The sequence below is a fragment of the Haliotis rufescens genome, unplaced genomic scaffold (assembly GCF_023055435.1).
Source record: "Haliotis rufescens isolate VD_foot unplaced genomic scaffold, xgHalRufe1.0.p SCAF_56, whole genome shotgun sequence".
NCBI classification, from domain to species: Eukaryota; Metazoa; Mollusca; class Gastropoda; order Lepetellida; family Haliotidae; genus Haliotis; species Haliotis rufescens.
Window position 1 is genome coordinate 30862 of NW_025964290.1, and position 14032 is coordinate 44893.

The 14032-nt window shown below is 39.1% G+C and overlaps 1 long non-coding RNA gene across 3 annotated transcripts; it reads right to left on the bottom strand.

Annotated features, from left to right (window-relative positions):
• Positions 1 to 7507: 7507 nt before the first annotated feature.
• On the bottom strand, positions 7508 to 10965 carry LOC125374390. 3 transcript variants are annotated; one of them, XR_007218589.1, is made up of 4 exons: positions 10588 to 10965; positions 10065 to 10123; positions 8895 to 8965; positions 7508 to 8139 (listed from the first exon to the last, which is right to left on the bottom strand). It is a non-coding gene; the product is annotated as an uncharacterized LOC125374390 (long non-coding RNA). The 3 variants fall into 3 exon arrangements; XR_007218588.1 differs by lacking the exon at positions 10588 to 10965 and having other exon boundaries at positions 8888 to 8965; positions 10065 to 10285; XR_007218587.1 differs by lacking the exon at positions 10588 to 10965 and having other exon boundaries at positions 10065 to 10280.
• Positions 10966 to 14032: the final 3067 nt, after the last annotated feature.

A 14032-nucleotide genomic window follows, 5' to 3' on the forward strand; every position in this document is an offset into this window, starting at 1 on the left:
GCATTATCTTGCTGGAAGGTGTGCATATCCTGGTGCTGATGAAAGAATGGGATGACGTGATTTGCCAATATGTTATTCCTGTAGTAAAGGGCATTAACTCTTCCATGACAAACATGGAGCTCTGTTCAATGGTTATGACTGATGCTGCCCCACACCATGACACTCCCTGCCCCCATCGGTCTGTCTGTACAACGCAGTCATTGTGGTAACGTTCTCCACGTCGACGCCACACTCGCAGTCGACCGTCAGCCTTCCGTAAATGACTCATCAGAGAACAGCACACCATGCCACCGTAATCATCTCCAATGACGATGCCTTTTGGCCCAACGCAGACTATCATTTCAATGTCGATCAGTGAGTATTGGTCCAACATATGGACGTCGAGCACGTAGCCCTGCTGAGCGGAGACGTCGAAGTACGGTGTCGGCACTGATCAATTCCGTCGGCCTTGTATGGTTGCTGCAGTCCTGGTAGCCGGAAGTGTACAACCAGGAAGATGCTGACGAAAATATGACCCGGACGTGGTCGATCTCTGGTGGTTCTTGTCTGCTGGTATCTGCTCAGTAGCCTTAGGACTGTTGAATGATGGCATTGAAACCGTTGTGCAACGGCTCTAATTGACGTACCAACTCGAAGCATGCCCAAGGCACGTTCACGTTCCTCTGCTGTTAATCTTGGCATTTCTTGTATCAGTACCCTTTACATCTGCAGCAACAAGTGATGTGGCTTTTAAAAGTCTGTCTTTTATAGCCCTAATCTGCATGCTTCCCAGTGAAACAAAACACATTTTCCAAGATGTGCACGCAATTTGTTGCGTTTGGGCGATTTCGCTCACAAAAAATTAGGAATGTGTTTTGACGAGCTGTTCTTCTTCATGCTTCGTCCAGAACGTCGTATATTACTCATTCACTTATATTTTTTCATATGACTTAAGCCCGGATAAAAATACATCCATTTTCATGGTGGGGCGTTTTCAATGCTGTTCAGTATATTATCTGCTATATGATTGAGCCAATAGATCCATCTACAGAGAGAGCTGTATTTCATTTATCGTGTTGCATAATGATTCCAGACTGCAATGTGATTACTACTTGTATAGTTATACAAAAACTTTAAATCTCATTATGCATATATCATTGATGTAGACTGAGACGTGAAAACCGAATTATGCCAATTATAGACTTCGGAGAATAAGTAATAACATTATGATTGTAATGATGATGTGTTAGCATATTTTCCGAAATGTAATCATAATATTTACAAAATGGTTTTTCATCTAAAATATGTACAGAGGCATTTTTCACCATGTGTACTAATTGTCTGGAATATTAGTTGACTTTAACTTGTTTAATTTCTGTGACTGTAGGTGCATAGCTATAGAGGCTTTACACTGACTGCTTTGAACCATTCTGATACAATAGATGCTCCCTTGAGTATTTGTTTTTACTGCGAGCAAGTGACCCGGGATGGTCAGAGAGTTTGAGAAGTGCGGAAATTCAACTGTTGAGAAGTGTTACATGGTCGAGATCCACTCTTCAGGTACAGAAGACATGAATATGATATAATATTAAGATTTATGGGAATTTTCAAAGGCGGTTGTCAGTCAATTTCTTAATTTAATGGAAAGTTGAATTATTTAGCCATGTGAGATATCGTTTCCTATTTTAACAGTGTTATTGAAATTAGTAATTGTTTTAGAAACAAAATACTGCCCACATGGTCAGTGTAAATGCTTTATGTTCATATTTTTGGGTAAACATGACATTTTCAAAGTTGCACGTAGCAAGGGAGCAGTCATTGTATTACAGTGTAAGGTATCATGCTATTGATGTGTTGCGATTTTATTATGCTGTTTTTTTTATAAAAGACTACTTCAGCACGTTTAATTACATGTATTATCATGACAGTGAATGGTGGATACATTCAATTACATTGTATCATTCTGTAATTTTTAGAACCCTGGAAAAGTAAATCCCATGTTAGAAGAAATCTAGGCTTTGTGATCTCTGTATGATTCTTTCTAATAATGCCTACCAGTAACAGACAAGCTGACTTTGTTCGGAAAAATTTAAATTTTGCTTATGTTTTGTTTCAACGACAAAGATTTTTATGAGGACTGGTACTAACTATATTTGCCGCTCCACAGGGACTGGTAGTCACATGAATTACCGGTCCAAGCCTAATTGGTCCAAGTAAAAAACTGGTAATTGCCGGTAAATGGGAACACTGATGTGGTTCTTAGAGCATACAGATTTAATCTTTCCAGTACCAGATCTTGATTTTTTAGAACAATTATTCCTATTTTTGCTATACTGAACACCAAAAGTTCCTGTGACTTTGAATAAGATTTAATGCAAAGTTTTGTTTTTTTACAACAGATAAAGACTCCTGTAAGTGTTCAAATGGTTTAATTTGCCATACTGACTTTAGAAAATGCGTGATTTCATAAAAAACATGAACATGCCAAAACGTCAATTTACAAATCAATAGCGCGTGTGTCCTATTCTGGTTGCGATGCAAGCAACACATCTTCGTCTCTTGGAATGGACCAGGCGTCACACAAAGTCTTGTGGGATATCTGGCTATATCTGATGGCACCTGTTTCGCTGTTCCTGGAGTGTCTGTGGAACAAGTGGTTGACGTCTAAGGCGCCGATCCATCTCATTCCACATGTGCTCGATTTGTGAGAGATCAGGGGAGCAAGCTGGCCAGGGGATGACATTCACGTTGTTTTGTTGAATCGAGACTGAACAAGTCGAGCAAAATGAGGCTGGGCCTTGTCATGTTGAAAGGTAATGCCTGGGCCATGATGACGCAAAAACGGTAGAACAATAGGGCCGATGATCTCGTCGCGGTAGCGCTGTCCATTGAGTTTTCCCTCTACCACTATCAAACGGGTGCTCTCTCTTGCTGTAAACCCACCCCATACCATAACGCTGCTGCCCCCAAACCGATCTTCTTCCATGACACAATGATTGACGTAACTTTCACCTCGACGTCGGTACTCTCGAATCCGTCCATCACTGTGGCTGAGGTGAAAACAAGACTCGTGAGTGAATAGAACTTGTCCCCACTGCATGGCCATCCAGCATAGACGCTGTCTGCACCACTGTAGACGTGCTTGATGGTAGTTTTCTGTCCAAATGGGATGTCTGGCGGGTCGTCTGGCGACAATCCCTGCACATCTGAGGCGGCGACGTACAGTTTGTGAAGATATTCGTCGAAGGCCAGGGATGCTTCTTGCAGTCACTGTTGCTGGCTGGAATCGATTTCGTAGACGTGTTGTTCGAATCCAGTTGTCTTGTCGATTATTGGTTACGTGTGGCCTGCCACTCCGAGGATGGTCTCTGACTGCATTCGTTTGTCGCCAACTTTGTCATAAACACCAAATGGTGTTTCTGTGGACATTAAATTGTCTTGCAACATCACGTTGACTTGATCCTGCTTCAAGCATACCAATGGCTCGCAGACGCTCATTTTCGGACAGGCGTGGCATTTTGTAGTATAGAATAATTGCATAATTTTGTTGTTTTTCTGAGTGTTTGTTGTCAGCACGATGCTAAACAATGCATATGGAGTCCCGTTAACGCACATGGAGAGTGAAATGCATGGGGCTTGCATAAAAGTCAACTTTTGCATAGAATGCATGCTTTTCTGTAGCAGTTGCGTTTTTGTGACTTGATTCCACACATGTACTACAATATTGAAAACCAAACTTTCCTTAAATCCTGCATTGGGAATAAACATTGTATTTAGCGAGCCTTGGCTAGGCCTCGTGCCCTCGCAAAATTGTGTCGAAATTTATATCTCCAAAGTTACCAAAACTTATAAAATGCCTTAGCTACGTCACAGTTAGACACTGATTTTCAGTATATAAGACTGTTCTTTTGATAATGAAAGCAATTATCTCTGTAGTTTATCCAGATTCCCGATGGTTAAATCTGACTCAATCGCCGAATGACGAGGGCGACGCCATGTTTGTATATAAACAATGAAAGAAGACCCTACTCGACCTTTGATATTTGCATCTCTATCCGCATATGACCCCAACGGATATCGTTTTTATCCGTTGGCTTTATCCTGCCGAGAAACTATACCCACTATATGATAAATGGCTCTATTCGCTGCAGTATAGAGGTCACGTGTACCTAGTGCTTGCATTCTATCAGTACATAAAGATATGTAAAGACTTACAGGTATGAATACAAGCTCAATGAAGGCTGCCATGGGTACTTACGCTCAGTTGTGTTTTGTTAATATGGTTACGGTGATTTGTTTGATGTATTTTGGTTATCTGGGCTCTGTTAACGACAAAATTATTTTGAACCAGTGTAAAGCACTTTTCCCATTTTATATAACATTATGTGAGAACTGACTGTACCTGTGCGGATAGCCATTGCCTCAACACATCCAGTGTATTATTGAAGAATGGCATGTTCATACAGTGAGAGCGATATTTCAAGAGGAAGCAAGCAATATCTATTATACACTCTTATGATCTCTTAATCTATATAGTTTAGAAAAAGTAAAAGCATTGTTTGTGACATGTTTACAAACTTGGATACACTATTCCCCAGATTGATGGCTGCCTGCCACCTGCCATGCCTTGACGCGGCATGTATGTACATCGGGTGTTGACCGTGGTGCTTCAAAGAGGCTGAAAGTATTCAGTATCCTATAAACCTGTTTAACACTGCATACATTTGAGCGAGTGAGTGATTTGGGTAAGCGCCGCTTTTAACAGTATTCCAGTTATATCGCGGCGTGTCAGCTAAATGTGGGAGGAAAGCCTGCACTGATGCAGATATCAGACGTTTACCACTTCGGCGAAACCGGGTATAGTGCTGACAAGCCTGAAACATAATCAGGGCGAACCGGGATTCGAACCCACAATCATAGGTTTCTGGCGTGCCCAAGGGGCGCCTAAGATGACTGCTCCCCCTATACATTTGAAAACATATTGATACTCGAAATTACAGTTGTCTATGAATTTAAAGAGTGTATGTGTGGACATATGAATAGCTACAATTTCTTTTGATTAAAATCACACAAAGGCTAATAAATACAGCTATGCTATATTCTTATTGTAAAGGAATAAGCTGATAATCAATTGATTAATATGAATGAAACTGTGGCTAAATAGTACAAATCACGGTGACAATGTTCTCCCAAAGTTATAACTTTATAACAATGATATAACTGCCTGTAACCATGGGGATTCCGGGTACGAATACATGACCCCAGCGACCTATGCTTGTGGTAAGATGCGACTACATAGAACGGGTGGTTAGGCTCAGTGACCTGGATGACTGCATGTCGTTGTTAAAGATGTCGATCACTGGAGTGCCTTGTCCTGACTCAAGTTTTTACAGAGGGACGCTAAATAGCAGGAATCTTGCTGAGTGCTGAGTTGAAAACCAAACTCACAAAACCATACAGCATATTCTATATAGTCTGTACTCCGCGTATAATGAGTGGGGTATTACAAATGGATTCGTAATGTGACAAAATCGATACTCCAAAAGTGTCCTCCAGTTTCAATTTTGAACCTATAGTCTCGTTTTTCTTAAACCCTTCTGTCGTTGTCAGCATGTCTTGGTGGCGTTCGTGTTTAATCTGTGGTACAGTCACAGCTACAATTGTGTAGCAGCACGAAGGGGAGCTGTCTGAGAGTGCACTTCCCACTTGTACAGTTAGGTTACCTACACTAGGCCTGGGCTAACAGTACAGCTGTCTGAGAGTGCACTTCCCACTTGTACAGTTAGGTTACTTACACTAGGCCTGGGCTAACAGTACAGCTGTCTGAGAGTGCATTCCCACTTGTACAGTTAGGTTACTACACTAGGCCTGGGCTAACAGTACAGCTGTCTGAGAGTGCACTTCCCACTTGTACAGTTAGGTTACTTACACTAGGCCTGGGCTAACAGTACAGCTGTCTGAGAGTGCACTTCCCACTTGTACAGTTAGGTTACTTACACTAGGCCTGGGCTAACAGTACAGCTGTCTGAGAGTGCACTTCCCACTTGTACAGTTAGGTTACTACACTAGGCCTGGGCTAACAGTACAGCTGTCTGAGAGTGCACTTCCCACTTGTACAGTTAGGATACTTACACTAGGCCTGGGCTAACAGTACAGCTGTCTGAGAGTGCACTTCCCACTTGTACAGTTAGGTTACTTACACTCACAGCAAAAGAAGTGTAGGTTTCCGTCTTCCGGAAACCTTCCGGATACCTTCCCATTTTCCAAAAAATGTCAAAATTTGGGGGTTGCATTTTGTTCACTTAAGTGTGAAACACATAAACAAATTAACTTGAAAATACCAAGCAATTTGAATGTTGCTGAAGGCATCAGGAAGGTTTCCGGAAGGTTTCGCGGAAGGTATCTGGATACAAATTTTCTTCATGACTTGCTTCTGGTAAAAAATGTTAGCATGTGCATTACAGGTAGCTGTTGTAATATTCTGGTTTACTTTAATGGTAAATATCCTCCTAAAACATTTTTGGAGAAGACAATTGTTCAATTTCATATATTGTCCTTTTCAGATGTTAATGGTATTTAATGAACAAACATCAGTTCTCGTATAATGATATCCTTAAATTTCATGTCCAGACTTCCAGTTTGTACTGAGAAAATAAAAAAGAAGTCATTGACAATGTGCTCACTTGGGCCTTTGGTCCTAGTGAGATGATAATAAGACTATTTGTAACGGTACATGTACTTGTTATATCCAAAATACTAACTTCATTGAAATTTGCCTCACCCTAGTTTTATGGTACTACAGTAAGCTCTTCCTCAGTTACTGTGAATTCTTTTATTAAAAGGGATTGAGAGTTAATTTGACACTGGAGTTGTAACCACTGCCCATATATGTGTATTCAAATAATATAACAACTATGTGCTTAATACTTCACAAATATCTCCAGAAATAGGCATTTTAGTTATAATTGCAGAAATACTTTATGAATGACCCCTTCACTATTGCCTTCATCTTACACTTCAACCCTTCATGAGTTATCACTTTTGAGTGTGAATTTGACCTTCAATATCAGTGATAAATATTTCAAAAACATTTCAAAGAGCTATCCAGCACATAAACCAAATATGCAGTCCTTTGGTAGAATTCAACATATCACTGACCAAAATATGGAAGTAATGTAACCAGTATATGTATAAGAGTTACTAAGACTTCTGCAGAAAAGGCAATTTAGGGGAAAATGTAGTATATATAGATCACACACGACCTTTTTCCAACTTCGACCCCTGCCCTAAGGAAGAGTTAGACCACAAACAAACTTTTTGTCTGGTTGTGACTTTGACCTTTGACATAACAGATCAATGTGTCATCAGACGTTTTCAGAGCAAAGGAAACATGTGTTATTTATCTTGAGATGCCCAAGCAATGCATGGTTTCATAAGATAAGTGTGGCTATTAAACTGAGGCAAAATCATGAAACATCCCCATTTACACAGCTGGCAAATGAAACATAAGCAACAATCAAATTATCAATTTCTTTTATTCATATGCCTATAGTATATCGCACATTGAACAGTGTTCACATGATGGTTCCTGATGCAGTATGCAATTTCATCCTATTCTTCAATACTCATAACAGAGTGTGATAACTGTTCGCTTGACAGTACCTACGGATTATGTTCACCAGTTCAGAGAACTTACTTTCCCTCAATCCTCCTTTTCTTTCTATATTGTCATGGATGAACAGGAACCAGGATGAGGGGATACCAGTTGGACTCTATCCCTGCTGCATTGTGTTAGTAGAATTGTGAACTTTCCATTTGGTGTTTGGGTCCACATTTAAAGACAATAAGTCCCATTAATCATTCCTTTCAAGTGTTTACCATATGGCTCAAGACAAGAATTTCCTGAATGTCCTGGAAGAATTCCACTCCAGCTTGGCATTGGTTGGTCTTCTCACATTAGCCAGACCAGCCTTTGTGAGTGTGTCCCAGTACCATTTGGCATACAACTTCTCGGTCGGCCTCCATTGAAATAACAGGACCCTCGTCATTGCTGTCTGATATCTGAAGGGGTGCAGCCTCTGTTTAGGACTCCCTTGTCTGGTCCCTCCAGACTGTCAGCCTGGAGTACTCATCCAGGGATCTCAAGCAGGACTTCAGTTTCTGCAGCATTATGTAAAAAGATTTTAGCAATCAAAAAGAATTGTTGCCACATGTACTTACAGATAGAAGGCAGCAAAATCACTTAAGTTGTCATATGTGAGTCTTGTTATATGCTAAACATTTAAGATAATCACTTCTCAAATCTCAACCAGACAAACCAGTGACTAATGTTATGAACTCGGTCCAGACAAACCGATGATAACTATTATGGACAATATCCCACATCACTGTGGTATGATTACATGCGATCAATAAGCCTACTCAATCACTACCTTATCTATTAATTAGGCTTGGAATGCTTGGAATCTTTTTAAGAGATGTCATTTAGGGATTGTTTCAGCTCATCAACATGGAAAAATATATATTTACAATCCTTGTCATATAGCCAAACTATTGCTGGATCCAGTGTTAAATAAATGAGTTGGCTTTAACACTGCTTTGAACAGTATTCCAGATATATCACCGCATGTTAGCTTGATGTGGGAAGAAAGCCCTAAGTGATGCAGGTCTTTGATGAATCCCACGAGCATGTGTATAATGCTGACAAACCTAGCAACATAATCGGGGAGAACCAGGATTTGAACCCATGACTATAAGTTTCTGCTAAGCCCAAGAGATGCAACTCTGCACAGAAAATTGTAGTGCCTTAGATAATAGGACATCCGTGCCCACAGCGATAAGGAACAAACTGAAGACATATTTGCAAAATAACCATATGAACCAAACAGAGTAATTTCAAAATATTTACCACTCACTGTTGCTCTTCTATGGTCTTTCTTTGCATTGATGCTGCACAGATGACTGTCTCTTTATTCATCCGGACATTCTACAAACATAAGTAGCATTCACATCACAGCAATGTCCAAACTGTACATGTTGTACATTTGATTCAAATGAAAAGACCCCGGTTGTGATTCCGACTTAGAACTACCCTAATCATAATAATTCATGTCAAACATTCAGGGATGACATTTATCCCCATATTTAACAAATGTCAAAACAATATTTTGACAACAAAGTTAGGGTCATTCAACACATACATTACATAGGAAATAACTTGTTCGACAATGCAGAGAGATCCTCACCGAGGTGAATATCAATCCATGAATTATTGCCAAATTTTCTTGAAATGCAGATTAATGCAGTGCAGTATTTACTTTTATTTCTAGGCTATTTGTTTGGCTTTTCCATGGCACTGTTTTGACAGAGATCTAACCTTGATATGACACTTTGTTCAGAAATGATATAAATAAGAGAATACTTTATTATTCCCGAGAAAATTTGGGTTACATTGTAAAAGCACAGAGAAACAAGTATAAGATTCATGATTTAAGTTAAATACACTCGACCCGTGAAGATTCTGGGGTAGAATAGGTCTTCAGCAACCCATGCTTGCCGTAAAAGGCCATTATGCTTGTCGTAAAAGGCGACTAACGGGAGCGGGTGGTCAGGCTCGCTGACTTGGTTGATGCATGTCATTGATCTCAATTCAGTGGCTCGATGCTCATGATATGAATCACTGGGTTGTCTGGTCCAGACTCGATTATTTACAGACCGCCGTCATATAGCTGGAATATTGCTGAGTGCGGCGTTAAACAACAAACCAACCTAAATACACTCATACACATGCACACACACAAACACAACATCCAAACACCAGGGTTAGAAATTGGCACTAGTCATTTTGACCTTTTAAAGGTTTTGCTATATGCTATCATTTTACTAATGAATTAGGTTGTCATCATACTCTGAGGGCATTGATCTTTGCTGATAATAACAATCACTAGATTGCCTGGTCCATGTTCAATTATTTACAGGCTGCCATCACAGAGCTGGACTATTGTGAGTGTGATGTTTCACATTGCATTGAAATATACCATGATGAATACATGTAGTTTGTATTTATCACAAACAAAAATAATCACTCAATACTTGGTATCCTCCCTGAGGATGTCTGTGAACCTCCCCACAAACCCTGAACATGCTGAAACAGAAAACAACTAACTTGTCTTTATCCTTTCAATGTTTCAGTGTGAATTTGTTAAAGATTGATAAGCTGTCATTATTCATTGTAATCCATATCTCACTTTCAGGTGGCAACACATGATTGGAATTGAATGCCACGTTTTGCATGACATGCACTTTGCCAGATTTATACCCTTGGTAACTAACCCTCATCATCAAAATCCAGCGTTATGTTGAGAATAAGGACACGACCCTTAAAAGTCCTGCACCTGTAGCTCTTATGCAAGCGCAAATAGAAAAACCTTGTCACAACAAACACTTGATCATAATAATAACAAAGGGTTTCCGAAAACAACAACACTAAAAGGGCCTTGACGTTTACAGTAGTAACATGGAGATCAGGAAAATATCTAAATCAATCCATTCCATAAGATCTCTGTATAGAAATCATGGAACATTATGTCTCGAAGCCCTGCTACGTACCTGGCATCTGCAAGCTGCTCTTCCTTCCTTCGGCTGTCAATCGAGTTTTCGAAATACTTGACGTCCTCGTTGTGGATGGCTCAGGTGGATTTCGACCGGGATTCCCGCGTTAGAGGTGATTGAGAACAATGTATCGATACACGAGGTAAGCATATCGCAATCAAGCATCACAGTGTACATCAATTACACGAGGTTTGAGTGTTTGTTTACATTTGTGTTCCAAAATGGCGCCCTCGGCCATACAGGGAATTATGGGTAGACTTGCTTGTCCCGGAATAACACGAATTGGTCACGAATGACGAGCGGTCATTTCTGCAGCAGTTACGGAAAGAGACGAGGTTGGCCGATTACAGTTCATACAGGCCATATTGGGAGCCCTTGGGATTTCGACAGTGTGTATTAGGAAGTATATCTATGTGGTGTATGAAATATGCGTTTGCCTACCATGCGAGGCAGTGTGACAAGGGATATCCCAGCGGATGTAATATTCCTACAGCAGAAATGTTTCACAACCTCGATTGCAGGGAGCTGAAGACATGACATATTCAGACAGAGACCATAATACATAGACTGTTATATGGTCTCTGATTCAGGTAAGGAATATGTTAATAATATTGATCACGTATTAAAGTTATTTATCTTCTGTAAGCTACTTATTCTGTTTTATATATGTTAGTAAATGTGTGATTTCATTTTTGTAGGATAAGCAATCTACCTAACCAAAGATGTATGTATATACGTCCGTGACCTAACTTATGTTAATCTTTGCTAATGTATTTGTTGAAGAATACCGTGATGACAACTTTATCATGTTGGGAATTTTGGCGGTGGGGTAGCCTAGTGGTTGAAGTGCTGAAGACCAAGGTTCGATTCTTGTCATGGGTACAATGTGTGAAGTCTATGTCAGGTGTCCCTTGCTGTGGTATTGCTAAAAACAGCGTAAAACAATACCCACTCATGTGGGGATTCCGGGAGGAATTGGTCCCCATCAACCTATGCTAGTTGTAAGAGAGGTTTATACTATATAGGGAAATAGCACCTCGCCTACTATTGCCTGGTGAAAACAGCACCTTGTTATTTTTTTTACCTTGGGTCTGAATGCCCGAATACATGAAATTAAACTTGCATGGTCACTTGTAAACACAAATAACTGAGAAATGTTCAAAAAGGTTTACATTAAAAACTAGCATCTACTCGCTGACTCTGATTTGGAGATGCAACTAAACTTATTGTGAAAATATAATATGCTTTGATTTCTTTGAAGTAAAATAAATACAATTAAACTTGCAAACACAAATAATTGTTAAATGTTAATCACCTAAAAATAGTTTACAATAGAAATTAGCCTCTGCTCAAATTTACTCATGATTCTGATTGGGAGGTGCAACTAAACTTATCATTGAAAGATCACATGCTTTGAAGTTTTAAGTAGCTCAATGTCAAGCTGAAACTGAGTCTGGCGAAAACGTCAAAAAACTGGACAACAGGTATACTATATATGTCATATTTATTTTAGTAAGTAGGAAATAAATAGCAATTTTATAGAAATTTCATTTATATATCTTTCGGCCAGGAATCAACATGTCTCTCCAGATAACAGACAACAATTAGTAGCCCTTTTTGCCAAAACAAGGTGCTGTTTTCGTCCGAGAAATCAGTGACATTTTGCTGAGGTGCCTTTTTAGCCTCACCCATAAGAGATAACCTAATAGATCAGGTGATCAGGCTCGGTGACCTGGTTCATGGCATCTGACAGTGACCATCTAACTGTGGATTGATGTTCACAACATCAATCACTGGATTGTCTAGAATCTTGGGCCTACCTTTAGAATACAGTACCTAACTTTTCAAACAGGTCACAGTACCCTGTGGTGTAATTCGTAGTATTCTGTTGCCTGACACACTGGCAAAACAATGCCTTGTGATGTCAGGGGTCATTGGGTGGGCATATATATGCTCTTTTCAGTGGTCTATCGTCTCCACACACTATGTTGTTGCATAAGTTTTAATTATTTGTTTACTAAATATTGTTTTAAACATATTTATTTCACAACTTGTGAACTGGATGGGTAAACAAGCAAAAACTTATTTGAATACCACTCCAGAATTAGAATACAATATGATATGACAAAAGTACAGTCAAGGAATACAATTATATACATGTTCTTATTATAGAAACTACGTTGTCGGCGCTGTCAGGTCGCATTTTTAGTAGTAATAGTGTACTGCAATATACGTCAAGGAATAGTATTATAAATTTAAGATGCCAGGTAAAATCACAAAACCTATTGGATAGCTGAATGTAGTCTTGTACTGATTTAAGAATTTCTAAGTTTATTTTTGACGTCCTTTCAGGATTACCTAATAGAATTGAATTTAGATCATATCCCTTAACATAATAGTACATATTCTGTCTTAAATCATTGTAATTTGGGCATAAGAGAAAGAAGTGAAGTGCATCTTCAGTGTGATGGCCACAGCTACATGCAGGATTATCTTATAAATATTGCCTGCAGATGCACATTTTATAACAAGTGCTTGTTTATTTTCTATATGCTTTTATTTCATTTTTTACTTATTACAGTGGTTAAAATGATTATAAATATAAATTGAAACTTATAATGTGCAATAAGCGGATTATAGCTGAAACGACACCTTAGCAAAACGGCACTGACTGGCGAAAACTCGCCAAAAGCGAAAACGGCGATTATTACTTGACGAAATGACACCTTATTTTTTTTTTACCTTGGTAAAATAAATGAAATTAAACTTGGATTGATAACTTGCAAAGACCAATAATTGTGAAATGTTAAAACAAGTTTACATTAGAAATTAGCCTCTACTCCAACTTATCCTATACCCGACTCAATTTATTGTGATAAAATGCTTTGAAGTAAAATATATGGAATTAAACACACATCGTCCCATACAAACACAAATACATGTAGTTGTTAAAAGTTGAAACAAGTTTACCTTCGAAATTAGTCCCCTACTCCAATTTACTCACCGACTCTGATTGGCAGACACAGCTCACTTGTTGTGAATGTATTTTTCACTTTAAAGTTTAAAGTACTCAATGTCAAGCTGAAACTGTATTTAACAATCCTAACATGGTGCTGTCAGATTACAATTTATCACAATGGCCTTTCGATGTGTCATTTGAACATGTTGAAAGGTTTTACAAGGGATATTTGTCAGTAATAACTGATGCTATTTCTGCCCTTACATTACAACAAATAAATCAGCCAATATGGAACTATTTTATTGATATGTGGCAACAAACATACTTCAGGCTGTACAGTTTACAAATGGGTTAATATCTATGTCATCTTGTTCCTCCTTATGTCTGGGCAGTTGCTCGCTACAATTTCGGAACTTCTTTACAGTTACAGACAGAAAATACCAGAACTGTTAACTACTACAAATCAAATACTGTATGGGTTTC